We start from the raw sequence: 13,521 nt of genomic DNA on the forward strand, positions 1-13,521 counted from the left end.
CTCACATTCATGGATGACCTGTGCAATAGTGTCCATGGTCAAGTCCACCCCTCGGTCACGAGCCCATCTATATGTCGCATCTCTCCCTTGATGGCCTGAGGAGTCATGGGCCCACCGAGCTATGAATAGTTCACCCTTATGTTGCCAGTCCAGATCCACCTGAGCCACTTCAATCCTAGCGGCCCGATCCACCTGCTGGTTGTTCTGATGTTCCTCCGTGGCCCGATTCTTTGGTACGTGGGCATCTACATGGCGTACTTTCACAACCAGATTCTCTATCCGGGCAGCAATATCTTGCCATAGGTCAGCAGCCCAGATGGGTTTGCCTCTGCGCTGCCAGTTGCCCTGCTTCCACTGCTGTAACCATCCCCACAGAGCATTTGCCACCATCCATGAGTCAGTGTAGAGATAAAGTACTGGCCATTTTTTCTCGCTCAGCAATGTCCAAAGCCAGCTGAATAGCCTTCACCTCTGCAAACTGGCTCGATTCACCCTGTCCCTCACTGGCTTCTGCAACCCGTCGTGTAGGACTCCACACAGCAGCCTTCCACTTTCGATGCTTTCCCACAATACGGCAGGACCCATCAGTGAACAGGGCATATTTCTTCTCATTTTCTGGCAGTTTATTATATGGTGGGGCCTCTTCTGCACGCGTCACCTCCTCCTCTGGTGACATTCCGAAATCCTTGCCTTCTGGCCAGTCCATGATCACTTCCAGAATTCCCGGGCGACTGGGGTTTCCCATTCGAGTTCGCTGCGTGATCAGTGCAATCCACTTACTCCATGTAGCATCGGTTGCATGATGTGTGGTGGGGACCCTTTCTTTGAACATCCAACCCAGCACCGGCAGTCGAGGTGCTAAGAGGAGCTGTGCTTCTGTACCAACCACTTCCGAAGCAGCTCGAACCCCTTCATATGCTGCCAATATCTCTTTTTCTGTTGGAGTGTAGCGGGCTTCGGATCCTCTGTATCCACGACTCCAAAACCCTAGGGGTCGACCTCGAGTCTCCCCTGGTGCTTTCTGCCAGAGGCTCCAGGTAGGGCCGTTCTCCCCGGCTGCGGTGTAGAGCACATTTTTAACATCTTGTCCTGCCCGGACTGGCCCCAGGGCCACTGCATGGACTATTTCCTGTTTGATTTGTTCAAAAGCTTGTCGTTGCTCAGGACCCCATTTAAAATCATTCTTCTTCCGGGTTACTTGATACAGAGGGCTTACAATTTGACTGTAATCTGGGATATGCATTCTCCAAAAACCCACAATACCTAAGAAAGCCTGTGTTTCCTTTTTACTAGTTGGTGGAGACATAGCTGCTATTTTGTTGATCACATCCATTGGAATCTGACGGCGTCCATCTTGCCATTTTATTCCTAAAAACTGGATCTCCTGCGCAGGTCCCTTGACCTTACTTCGCTTTATAGCAAAACCAGCGTTCAGAAGGATTTGGACTATTTTACTCCCTTTCTCAAAAACTTCTTCTGCTGTGTTTCCCCATACAATGATGTCATCAATGTACTGCAGATGTTCTGGAGCTTCACCCTGTTCCAGTGCAGTCTGGATCAGTCCATGGCAAATGGTGGGGCTGTGTTTCCACCCCTGGGGCAGTCGATTCCAGGTGTATTGGATGCCCCTCCAAGTGAAAGCAAACTGTGGCCTGCACTCTGCTGCCAAAGGGATTGAGAAAAATGCATTCGCTATATCAATCGTGGCATACCACTTGGCTGCCTTGGACTCCAGTTCGTACTGGAGTTCTAGCATGTCCGGCACAGCAGCACTCAGCGGTGGCGTGACTTCATTCAGACCACGATAGTCTACAGTTAGCCTCCACTCTCCATTAGATTTTCGCACCGGCCATATGGGACTGTTAAAGGGTGAGCGAGTCTTGCTGATCACTCCTTGAACCTCTAGTTGACGAATCAGCTCATGGATGGGAATCAGAGAGTCTCGGTTAGTGCGATACTGCCGCCGATGCACCGTTGTGGTAGCAATCGGCACCTGTTGTTCTTTGACCCTCAACAACCCCACAACAGAAGAATCCTCTGAGAGACCAGGCAAGGCAGACAACTGTTTAACTTCCTCTGTCTCCAAAGCAGCTATGCCAAAGGCCCAGCGGTACCCTTTTGGGTCCTTAAAATACCCTCTCCTGAGGTAATCTATACCAAGGATGCATGGAGCCTCTGGGCCAGTCACAATGGGATGCTTTTGCCACTCATTCCCAGTTAGGCTCACTTCTGCCTCCAGTACAGTCAACTCTTGGGATCCCCCTGTCACCCCAGAAATACAAATGGGTTCTGCCCCTCTATAGCTTGATGGTATTAAAGTACACTGCGCACCCGTGTCCACTAGAGCCTTATACTCCTGTGGGTCTGATGTGCCAGGCCATCGAATCCACACCGTCCAATAAACCCGGTTATCCCTTTCCTCCACCTGGCCGGAGGCAGGGCCCCCCTAATACTGGTCATAGTATCCATTACTCACTTCTTGCATAAATGACTTGGAAGTTCCTTCAAGAGGATCAGAAGCAAGATCAAGCCTTCTGCTTTGTCTGGGGAACGGCCCACTGGAAACTGGGGCGGCACTTTTCCTGGAGGGATCCCCTTTTGTGGTTGTCCTTCCTTGCAACTCCTGTACCCGTGTCCGCAGGATCGAAGTAGGTTGTCCGTCCCACTTCCTCATATCCTCTCCGTGGTCCCGCAGGTAGAACCACAGGGTGCCTCGTGGTGTGTACCCTCTGTACTCTCTCTCTTGAGTGGGGAAATGCCTGCTTCTAATAGCTGAGATGCTGGCCCGTGCAGGTGGGGAGTAGGACATATTCTCTTCAAGTTGCTGGACCTTCCGCGACAGTTTCTCCACAGCTGAGACAAGGGGGGAAGAGAGACTTTCTTCATATCGCCGGAGCCGGCCAGCTACCTCATCCACCGTTGGTCCCTCTTCACCTTTCCATTCCATTACTGCCAGGGAGTTGGCATATGATGATGGTGCGCTCCGTACAAACTTCCGCCACATGGGCCTTGTGCATCGCACCTCATCAGGGTCTGTGGGTAAGTCTGCATTGTCCAAGTCATAATAAATCATCTCCCGCACGGCTAATTCTCTCAGGTACTGGATACCTCTTTCCATGGTAGTCCACTTGCTTGGCTGACATACAACATCCTCGCTGAAGGGGTACCTCTCCCTCACGCCTAACAGGAGTCGTTTCCAGAGGCTGAGGGCTTGGGTCTTTTTCCCGATCGCCTTGTCAATGCCGCCTTCCCTAGACAGGGATCCCAGCTGCCTGGCCTCCCTACCCTCTAATTCCAGGCTACTGGCCCCATTATCCCAGCACCGGAGCAGCCAGGTGACAATGTGCTCGCCTGAAAGTCGGCTAAAATCTTTTCGCATATCCCGCAGCTCACTCAAGGATAGGGATCGAGTAATTATCTCTGGTTCTGCCTCTTCCTCCTGCTCTCGTGATGGCCCTGGTTCATCATCATCTCTTACTAAGCGAACTGATTTCTTTGTGTACTTCTTCTTCTGTATGGGGGCAACTGATACTGGCATGGGTTGGTTCCCTGGTTCAGTGGCAGTGGCTACCACGGGGGTTGCAGTAGCCGCAGTGTCTGTCGCAAGGATTGCAGTAGCCGCAGTGTCTGTCGCAAGGATTGCAGTAGCCGCAGGGGCCGCCGCAGGGGCTGCAGCAGCCGCAGGGGCCGCCGCAGGGGCCGCCGCAGGGGCTGCAGCAGCCACAGGGGCCGCCGCAGGGGCCGCCGCAGGGGCTGCAGCAGCCGCAGGGGCCGCCGCAGGGGCCGCCGCAGGGGCTGCAGCAGCCGCAGGGGCCGCCGCAGGTCTGGTTTCCATCTCTTCCCCTTGAGGGTGCTGCATAATTCTGAGCAGTGCCTGGTAGATACTGGCCAGGGCCCAGCACAGCGCGGTGAGTTGTGCCTCTCTAGAATAGCCACAGCATTTTCCCTTCAAATATTCTACCACTTTATCAGGGTCCTGTAATTGTTCAGGGGTGAAGTCCCAGACCATTGGAGGTGAGTAGTTCTCTAGGTACCTGCCCATGCTCTCCCACATGCCATGCCACCCCTGACTATCCAGCCTCGGAGCAGATCTCCGGGTGGTAGTCTTAAATAGTCGCTTAACCCAAAACAAGACCTGGAACGTATTCAGGAGACATAGCACTACGAACACGCTAGTTTGAGTATCCCAAGGATATTCAAAATTCTCAAAAGCTGTCATACCTGACCCGAAGGAGAAAAGGGAGGCAAAAGGGCTGGGGAAATTATTAACAAATTCTGAGAGACGGTGTCCAATGTACGGACAGGACAGCAAAACCGCATAAACACCCCAAAATAGCCGTCTGAACAGTGATGTTATCATATCATAAACAGATATCGCACAGGACAGCAGAATGATAATCCTCATCCCTGTTCCAGACATGGTAAACAGCATCGCAGGGAGTACATAAGCCATATAGGAATTTATGTAACACAGCCATGAGAACAAACCAAGCAACATGATGACCAGTGACTACTTACCTAATAAAATAAATGCATACAAAAAAACCCAAAACCGTTTTTTCCACGTTCTAGTTGGATTCTGTCGTTATCTCAACCCTTCGAGCCCCACGTTGGGCGCCAAAAGGACTGCCGTGGTTTAGCCTCAGATGGCAACAAAGAACCACGTGTCGCTCGCTCGTGCCTTCCAAACACAGGAAGAATCGTAAGAAAAGGCAAGACTCTTGGGTTGAGACAAAGGCAGTTTAACAGAACAGCAAAGGGAACAGGCAAACAACAACAACAACAACAACACGGATAGGGGAATATACAAACGCGATTACGGAACCGCCGCTCCCCCCGCCGCTCGCCGGCCGGACCGGGGCCGCCCCAGCCCGCTTTTAAGCAGCAACTTCCTGCCCCCTCCCCCGGCAGCTCAGGGTGGGCGTGGCTCACATGGCATGGAATACCAGGAAAAGTTAACCCTATCCCCACCGGAACCAGGACATTCACTGTGAAGGCAGGTGTGAAAAATTTGAAGAAAAAAGACATCTCTTATACAAAAAATCAATACTGCTTTCATATAAGAACACTAAAGAGATGATCAATGAGGTAGATCACTTAATGCTTCCTAATTAGGTTGATGGAATTTACCCTGTGCCCTTAATCCATTGTGTATTAAGGAAAAATGGCTAAATTTTTCATTTGAATGCTTTGTTTATTTTCAGTCCTTAATTTCAAGGTTGTCATCTGTGCAGTGTAATTTCATTTTCTTTCTTTGCGTTAATAGTTCAGTGTAAATAACTTGTCTGGTTAAAACCAAAGTAGAAAGAAGTCTCCAATGGTATTATGACAGAAATCTATGGGTAGAAATCTAATTAAGCAAGAAGGAAAAGAGAAAATAGCATTGTTTAAGGGTTGCAGTGTTGTAAATCGAAAAACAAGGGAATGACACTGATGGCATCCGAAAGTGGCCAATATTATTTGATGATTATGTAATTGCTGGAACCTACACCGGCATTACAAGAGTTGACAAAAATCTCAAAGACATAGATTAAATGCTTCTGGATCTGAATCCTGATTTCCCCAACGTATAGCTGCTTACAGCCTCTGTTCTAATTCCCATCCATCTACAACAAAAAATGAAATTACGAGAATGGCTTTCCTTCCAGCCTGATTAAATGGAGCAGGAAAATAGACAACATAAATGGTAATACATTATAATTAGAAACTCGTTTCAATGTAATAATCTAAGGCATAATTTGTGGCATAAATCCTATTTCAAGAAAGCACTTAAGTCCATCTATATTGACATAAGGCATTTAAACATATGCTTCAGTTGAAATGTGGGTTTAAAGTCAAATTAAATATAATATTGAAGTATATATGCAAACTTACAGTAATTTTTTTAGGAAGGGTTTCCCAAGTGAGGATAACTTTAAGAGCTTTTTATTTTGTCTTGAATTAACATTGATTTCCTGAGCAAGAATCAACATAGACAGTTATCTATGGTATTTCATTTCATCTTTCTGGAAAACTGAATGGACCAGTGTAGGGTTTTTTTTCCCCTTTTCTTTCAGTGCTACAGAATTTTATAGTGCCTTCTTTTAAAAAGAAGAGCTTCTTTGCTCCTTGGTGATCTCAGTGCACAGTAATCATATATTAGGAGGCTGACAGTAGGAGGAAATAAACTTTTCAGAAGATTCGTATCAGTGTAATTTAGAGCTTTGTGCAAATTGTTAAATTCCTTTTTTTTTCCCTGTTGATTTCTACACATCTTCACTGTAATTGGACATGACTTTTGACGATATGTGTTGCTGAAAATTTATGATTGCAGATAGGTGTTTTGAGGTGTCAGGTTAAGGGGCAAAAGATTTTGCTTTTGCTTGTCAGATATCTTCCTCTGAAAGGACAGAAGAAAGCGTAAAACTAAACTGTTTACTAAATAACTAAATGTTATTTAGAAATCACTGACAAAGGTTAGTCTGTGGATATATCCATGGAGGAAATGTCCAGTTTCTAGTTTCTTAGCACTGCATAAAATAAGAATTTGTGCAGCACATCACCAGTAGCAACTTGTGCTTAGAAGTCCATATCAAATAGCTACAAATTCAGGTTCTTTCCGTGGGTCCTTGTTCCCCTTCTATCAATCAGACCTTTATTCTGTAACTATATCTCCCCAAGTTTTCCTTCCTGTAAAAATGTTTTAGAAGACAATTGCTTAAATGAATAAGGCATCTAGTAATCAAAACCATGCCCCCAATCAGAGTTGTTTTTCTTTCAAGTGACTGATAATTTATTTTCTTCTCAAATCACATCGCATCACAAATCACATCAGAGGGTAAGTCATGAAGTATATTCTCCTATGCCACTAGAACTTACTATAATTTGTATATAATTCTCTGGAAGTTGTGCTATTTTATAAATCTGTGTCTTGACAAATCATTCTGATTCACTTATCTGTCTCATACTTGTTTCCTTTCTGATTCCACTTCTTTGATCCTCCAAGTAGAAGTGAGAGAGGAACAACCCCTGATGATAAAAAGAAAAATAAACTGAAATTAATAATCAATCTAGCATAAAATTATAAATATTGATTATTTTAATTTGCAACAAATACTCTGCTTGTAAATAAAGACACAGCTTACCAAATAGAAATGTGTGAAAAACCGCTTATATATAGGAGAAGAGCTAAACAATTATAATTATAAAGGGGCTTTTGATTTTATTTTCTTTACCATTTTCATATACAACTGTGGAATGTTTTTGCACGTCTGTTATTAGCATTTGAGCATATGGTGGTGGAGTCTCCAACTCTGGAGACATTCAAAACCCACCTGGACGCGTTCCTGTGCAACCTGCTCTAGGTGACCCTGCTCTGGCAGGGGGGTTGGACTAGATGATCTCCAGAGGTCCCGTCCGACCCTATGATTCTATGATTCCATGTCTTTTTTTTTTTCTTTTTCCTTCCTTTTGTATTATTTTCCACTTGAAGTGTTTGGAAAACTAACTGAAAAAGTGAAGAAACTAAAATAGTGCTGATAACGATCGCTTTAAAAATAGTTATAGAAAAGCATGAGCTGAGCATCCAAAATGTTACTTTGAAGTGTTTTTTACTAATGTCATAGCCAGTGGGTATGACAGGAAAAGCATGAAAAGCTTACATACAGCACTTTAAAATTTCACCACTCATTTTAATTGAACTTCTCTATGGCTTTTGTGCTATTAGAACTTGGAAAAAATCTTTCTCTAGCCAAGAGCAGAGCCTTTATTGTACATATATAAACCCTGCATATATTTGTAGAGGTTTTGTTATATAAAAAGTATGGATACATATATATAGGCATATGCATATAGCTATGCGTATGTAATGTGATTATATATATAGACGTGTGTGTCTATATATATAAGATTATATACATTTAGTATTCCTCTCTGTATTCAAGGATTTCTTGTGTAGAAATGAAGCAGTAGTTTGAGAACTGTTCTGACTCTGTTCCTGCCTGAGGTTGCAGTGCTGTGGCAGCGAGAGGGCACGCAGGAGGGCTGTCATGACCATACAAGCCATAAAAAGCTGGTCCCAGAACATCTGCACCAAACCTCAGAAATACCAATGCAGGTGCAAAAACGCCACCCCTGCGAGGGTCTCTGAGTTACATTCCCTGTGACAGTAATGTGGATGACTTGCACGCTCCCTGCTGCCCATTTCTGATGAATTTAATAGGTGTTGAGTGTGGTAAGGTTAGTCTCGTGGACCAACCAGTTCTATTTGATTTGATATAAAAGGAGCGCTATTTCTGCCAGCACCAAGCCATACCCTTATCTAGTTCTAGTTATTGTAGGTGAGCTGAACCTGACCTTTACTCAGTTAAGGAACTAGTCCCTGGTTTCAGAAATGGTTTGTTCTTCTAACTTTTGATACCGATTGTGAACCTCCCTCCTTAGCAGAAATACAGGTAAAGAATTAGGGGGTATTAAACAAAAGCTACTAGTAAAATATTATTTTTACTTATAAATAATATGCTTTTAAAACTCTAAGAGCAAGCAATGTGAAGGACACATTCAGAGAACAAACAATTTCTGTTAGGACCTGATCTAAAAGACCTAACAGAACTTGCTTTTTTAAAATGTTATAAATAATTTAACTTACTTCAATTATTCTCAGGAAATAATTTGAAAGTCTTTACTCTGAAGATAACACATATAGGACTTTTGTTTTTAAAATATCAAACAGATTTAAAGTGATACTTCAAAAGTCTTCTATTCAGCAGCAATCAGTGTAATGTGAACTAAATAGTTCAATTGTGCTTCTGTGAACATAAAAGCATACCGTTTGTAAGCCTGTCTCACAGCAGCAGCCAAGCATCAAAACAGTATAGAAATTTAAAAATAAAAATAATCATGAAAAGAAGTTATCTGTTCTTTATCAGATACCAAAAATATTTTGAAGTTTAATATATTTGTTTCCTTATAAGCATATGTGCATGTGTGCGTATAAGGCAAAGAACAAGAACACTTCAAATGCAACAAATATAAGTTTTGTGGCTGTTAGAATCTAGCCTTGCTGAATTGGAGTGAGTTCCACCACTGATTTCAATAGTACCTGGCTTAGGTACTGTTGAATTTAAGATGTAAGTCTTTCATAAAATTCAGACTTTAATAACTTTAATTCCCTGATGGCTGCAGAGTTGCTAAGGAAGCAGCATTTGACTTTATGCTATGAACTGCCTCAGGATCAGCCATGGAACTGTTAGGGTTCTGCACTGAGAGCACGAGGGCTACCTACCTATATATATATTTGCCCTATTTTGTGTCATATCAGCTGGCCTCATCTACAATGAGACACAAATTTCAGGACCAAATGTTTTCTTGCCAGTGTACCAACAAGAAGAACTTTGTGAGAAAATGCTAATTTTAATAGTGAAGGCCTTTAAGCACTATTCAAATTTCAATTTCTATTTGGGAGAAAAGAGGCTAACAAGCCAAGTAGTTTGTATATTCCTTGGCATGTATATATAGAAAGGCTCTAATCTGCTGTCTAGAGGCTTAAGAGCCAGTCTTGTTCTTGCACTTACTTCTGTTGGAGCTGTTTAAGTTTCCATAAATAATTCTGCATTCTGAATAAAAGAGAAAGGATTTGGGGGCCCTGTGGTTAGGAAACTTACCTGGCATGTAGGTGGCAGATTGAGGTTCACATCATTGCTCTAATGGGAATGAAATTGCTTATAGAGCCTGGAACAGCTCCAAGATAAATGAGGTGGTCTGTGATTAGAGCCGTTACCTGGAATGTGGAAGGCACAGCTTAAACTGTCAGAGTGTGAGGGGCTCATTTCTTCTTCTGAGCCATAGCGAGCCACAGCCACTGGATCTCTGATGTTTTGGGATGGGGATCAATGTCTTGCTGTCTCAGCTGTAAAAATGTAGAAGCCTCTTTTCATTCCAAAACAGAAAACAAAGAGGTTTTTTTTTTGATACAACATTTTTCCCTAGTGTTTCCCTCCCGTCTCTTCTAACGATCCCATTGAGAAACTGCTAACTCTGCCTTTGTAACCCTTAGCCTTTCGGAAAGATGTGAGGCGAGACCTATACTGGAATCAGATCAGCCATCTCTAATCACACCACTATAACAAAATGTATTGTGAACCAGAGTGACATTGTAACACTCATGCTTTGCTTGAGATGCTGTATGATTAGTTTTCTATCTGGGCTATAATCATTTGGCAGACATCTCTAACACTGTAATGAGTTCAAAACTGTATTAACTAAAATTTACAGCAATCAACCCAAACCAGAAAATGCTCAGAAATAAAGAAAAAGAAAAATTATGAGGTGGTTCTGTGTTTCAGAAAGTAACGCTATTAGAAACAGCAGGGAAGATGCATTGTGTAACGACACCGTTCATAGGATCCGTCCAGAATTTTTCCCATCCTGTTGCTATTGACTTTTGTCCTGCTGGTTTCACCACTCCTCAAGGTCCATGTTTGCAGTCTTAGTTTCTAATCATAAATGGTCCTAAAAGCATAATGTAGACTCTGTTTAAAATCCTGATGTGTCACTGGGCTATTTGGATTCAGAACAAAGCAGAATCCACACCGTTTCTTTCTGTGTCATTTTTCTAAACCAGCTAAAAGCTGGGAATTGAAACACTTCAAAATGCATAGCTGAAGTAAAATACACACACACACTTAGTTTCAGCAAGTATGAAATTGTTATTTGCAACCAGAAGATGGCTCTGCAATCAAGCTGGGCAAGCTGAAACCATAGAGATGCAGCATTCAACATTTTTTGTTTTATCCTTTCAGACCTCTTCTTCCTCAGTGGAAACACGTGGAAACTCCAGTTCCTGTAAGCAGTGTTTTTACAAAAACATATTTATTTTTTTTCCTCATGGCAAAGACTCACTTTCCCCAAAGTCCTCTTTTTTTATTAGGATGGGACGCAAAGACAGAAGAACAGTCTGATGGCTTTAACTGGATTCCACGGAAGTCAGTTGGCATCTCACTGCTGATTTCAGTGGGAAGTGATTAAAGCCACGTATAAGCTGCCTGGAAGATCTTTTCCTTAAATCCATGTGGGTGGTGTTGATGGCAGGTTCCTACGTAAGTCAGTCTGTTGTGAGCTGGGTTTTTTTTAATGATTGCTAAAAAGCTATCAATGGCTGGTCTCTGATGTTACACAGTGATGTTGTTCAGAAATGGTGCTGAAGATGACATGGCATAATTTTCTTGTTTAGAATAGAATGCCTGTCTGCTGGTGGTTTACCATTTTGTAACGCTATGAAGAGTTTATATTACAGAATGTGTCTTGTATCTATCTGTCTTTGCCCCTTTGGTAAGTTACAGACAGCTGTAGCACGATTTTAAAAGGATGCACGGAGTAACTTCTCATATCCTTGACATAAACCTTCACATAAACCTAGATATAAAGGTTTGGAAAGCTAACATTTGGAAAAGCTAACATTTTTTCCTAAACAGAGATGTTAATTGACAACAAATTCAGTGAAATCAATGAAGTAACTCTATTGTGAGCCTCAGGTTAAATCAAAACAAGGTCTACCATATCTTTTCTTGGCACTTGCTTTGAAATACTACTGTAAAACAAAAAGAAGGAAATTATAGGTGCTGTCTACTTTACAAGAATTTTAATATGTGGAAACAAATTACTTGTTGTGTACACTCTCCTGCTGTGTTAATTGTTTTAAAATTTCAAAATATGATCTTGGGGAACTGCTGAGTGTTTTTCTTTCTGTAGGAGAAGGCTATACAGACAAGAGAAAAAACCCAAGCAATTGTTTGGGTTTACATTAATATAATAATCAACACCTAGCTAGTTTTGTCCATTTACCCTGTTTTTAAATATTGAGATACGGGCCTAGTTAAACACTCTTTTTCTATTTTTCTGCTAGTTGAAATCCATTTCAATGTCACTTCTGTGGAGTTGTAATTAAGTAATGCAGCAGTGAATGAGATCAATTCACTTTTACATACATGGAGCCTCAGACAGAAAGATAATGCTTTTATTTTGTTTTCTATCTTTTTTTTTTTTTTTAACCTGTGGTCCGTGTAATTAAATGTAATTTATCCTGACATGCTTGTCCTAAAGGACAGGTGAAACTTTCAGGATCTCAAACTGCTTCCTTGTAATTTATTCATTTCATTATGAACCTGCAACCCTCCAGGGGGTGTGACATAATATTATAATACATAATGTTCCTGAGTACTAGATTTTCATTTGGGCCTCTGATTTATCTGACAGATGCAGGGGGCAAAAAAACACATGTAGGTGGAAAAATCCCCAATGACTACACATATGCAACTGCTAAAATGCACAGGTTATTTCAGTTAACGCTGACAATAACTTATGTTGGGAATGTTCCCTTCTGATTTGACTTTCTCTGGTGAAATAAGACGGTTTAGTGTTCTATTTCTGAGTCTGCTTCCTGTAATTGTGTTCTCCCAAAACAAGTGTATCTCAGATCTCAATATCAACTGCTTTCACAAAAGATGTGTGCAATAACTCTTTCATGAAGCTGTGGGTTGTCTTTGCTCTCACAGAAGTTAAAGAAACATAGATAGACTCTACAAAAGATATCATTTATTTGTAATCCCAAAATAGATGCAGCATAATAGATGCTTTGCCCCCCCCAAAAATGTAATTCAATGTAAACCTCCAGTACTGTTAGGCCAATGCATTTCAAAACTCCTAAAGGTTAAGCCTCCTTTCAGACAGTGTTAGATGAAAACAATGAGACTTGCTTATTCTACACTTCAAGTATCACTGGAAAGCTCATATTAATGGAACTAGTTATTTTGTCAGTCTTTTACTAGAGGAAAGCAGGGACTGGATCACCTATTATTTTTTTCACTAATATTTGCATATAATAATAATGCACTCAATACATAAAGAGTAATTGCTGCAAGTCTTTGTCTATTAAAATATGCATCACCAATTCAGCCTTTTGGTTATTGCAGTATCTCAGATGGTATGGTAGTCTAAACTGCCCCCAGTAAGATTCTCTGTCATAAAGTGCCACTGAATATCAATGTATTTTTCATAATACAAAATCAAACTGTGGGTGCTAGATTGAGATAATTTCATTTTCTGTTCCACCTTGTTCCCTTTGTAATTTTTATTATACCTTTTCCTGGTGACAGAAAAGAAAATCACCAATTGTAAAATTGGAAGGATACAGGGGTATCGGTTCCCTGTTCATGTCAGAGTTACTGTTATACAGGTCTAGCAAATTCAGTGGACTTAGTCTTAATTTGCATTAAAAGTTGCTTATATGTCACTTGGTTTACAAAGATATGGAATGTGGATGAACGGACATGAGACAAGCTTCAGCCAGTCAGAGCACAGGAAAATGCCATCTTAGCCTCTCAAAAATTCCCTCAAATCATCACTGATTGCAGTTGACAAGTTCAGTCTGATCTGCAGAAGACAACAGCCTTACAGGACACGTTAATTTCTTCCTCTAAAAAGACCAAGTTAATTTTAGGTCAAACTGGAACGCAGTTTAGGTAGGATATTACACCTGCTGCCAGG

Source organism: Rissa tridactyla, chromosome 7, assembly GCF_028500815.1.
Source record: "Rissa tridactyla isolate bRisTri1 chromosome 7, bRisTri1.patW.cur.20221130, whole genome shotgun sequence".
Taxonomy (NCBI): domain Eukaryota; kingdom Metazoa; phylum Chordata; class Aves; order Charadriiformes; family Laridae; genus Rissa; species Rissa tridactyla.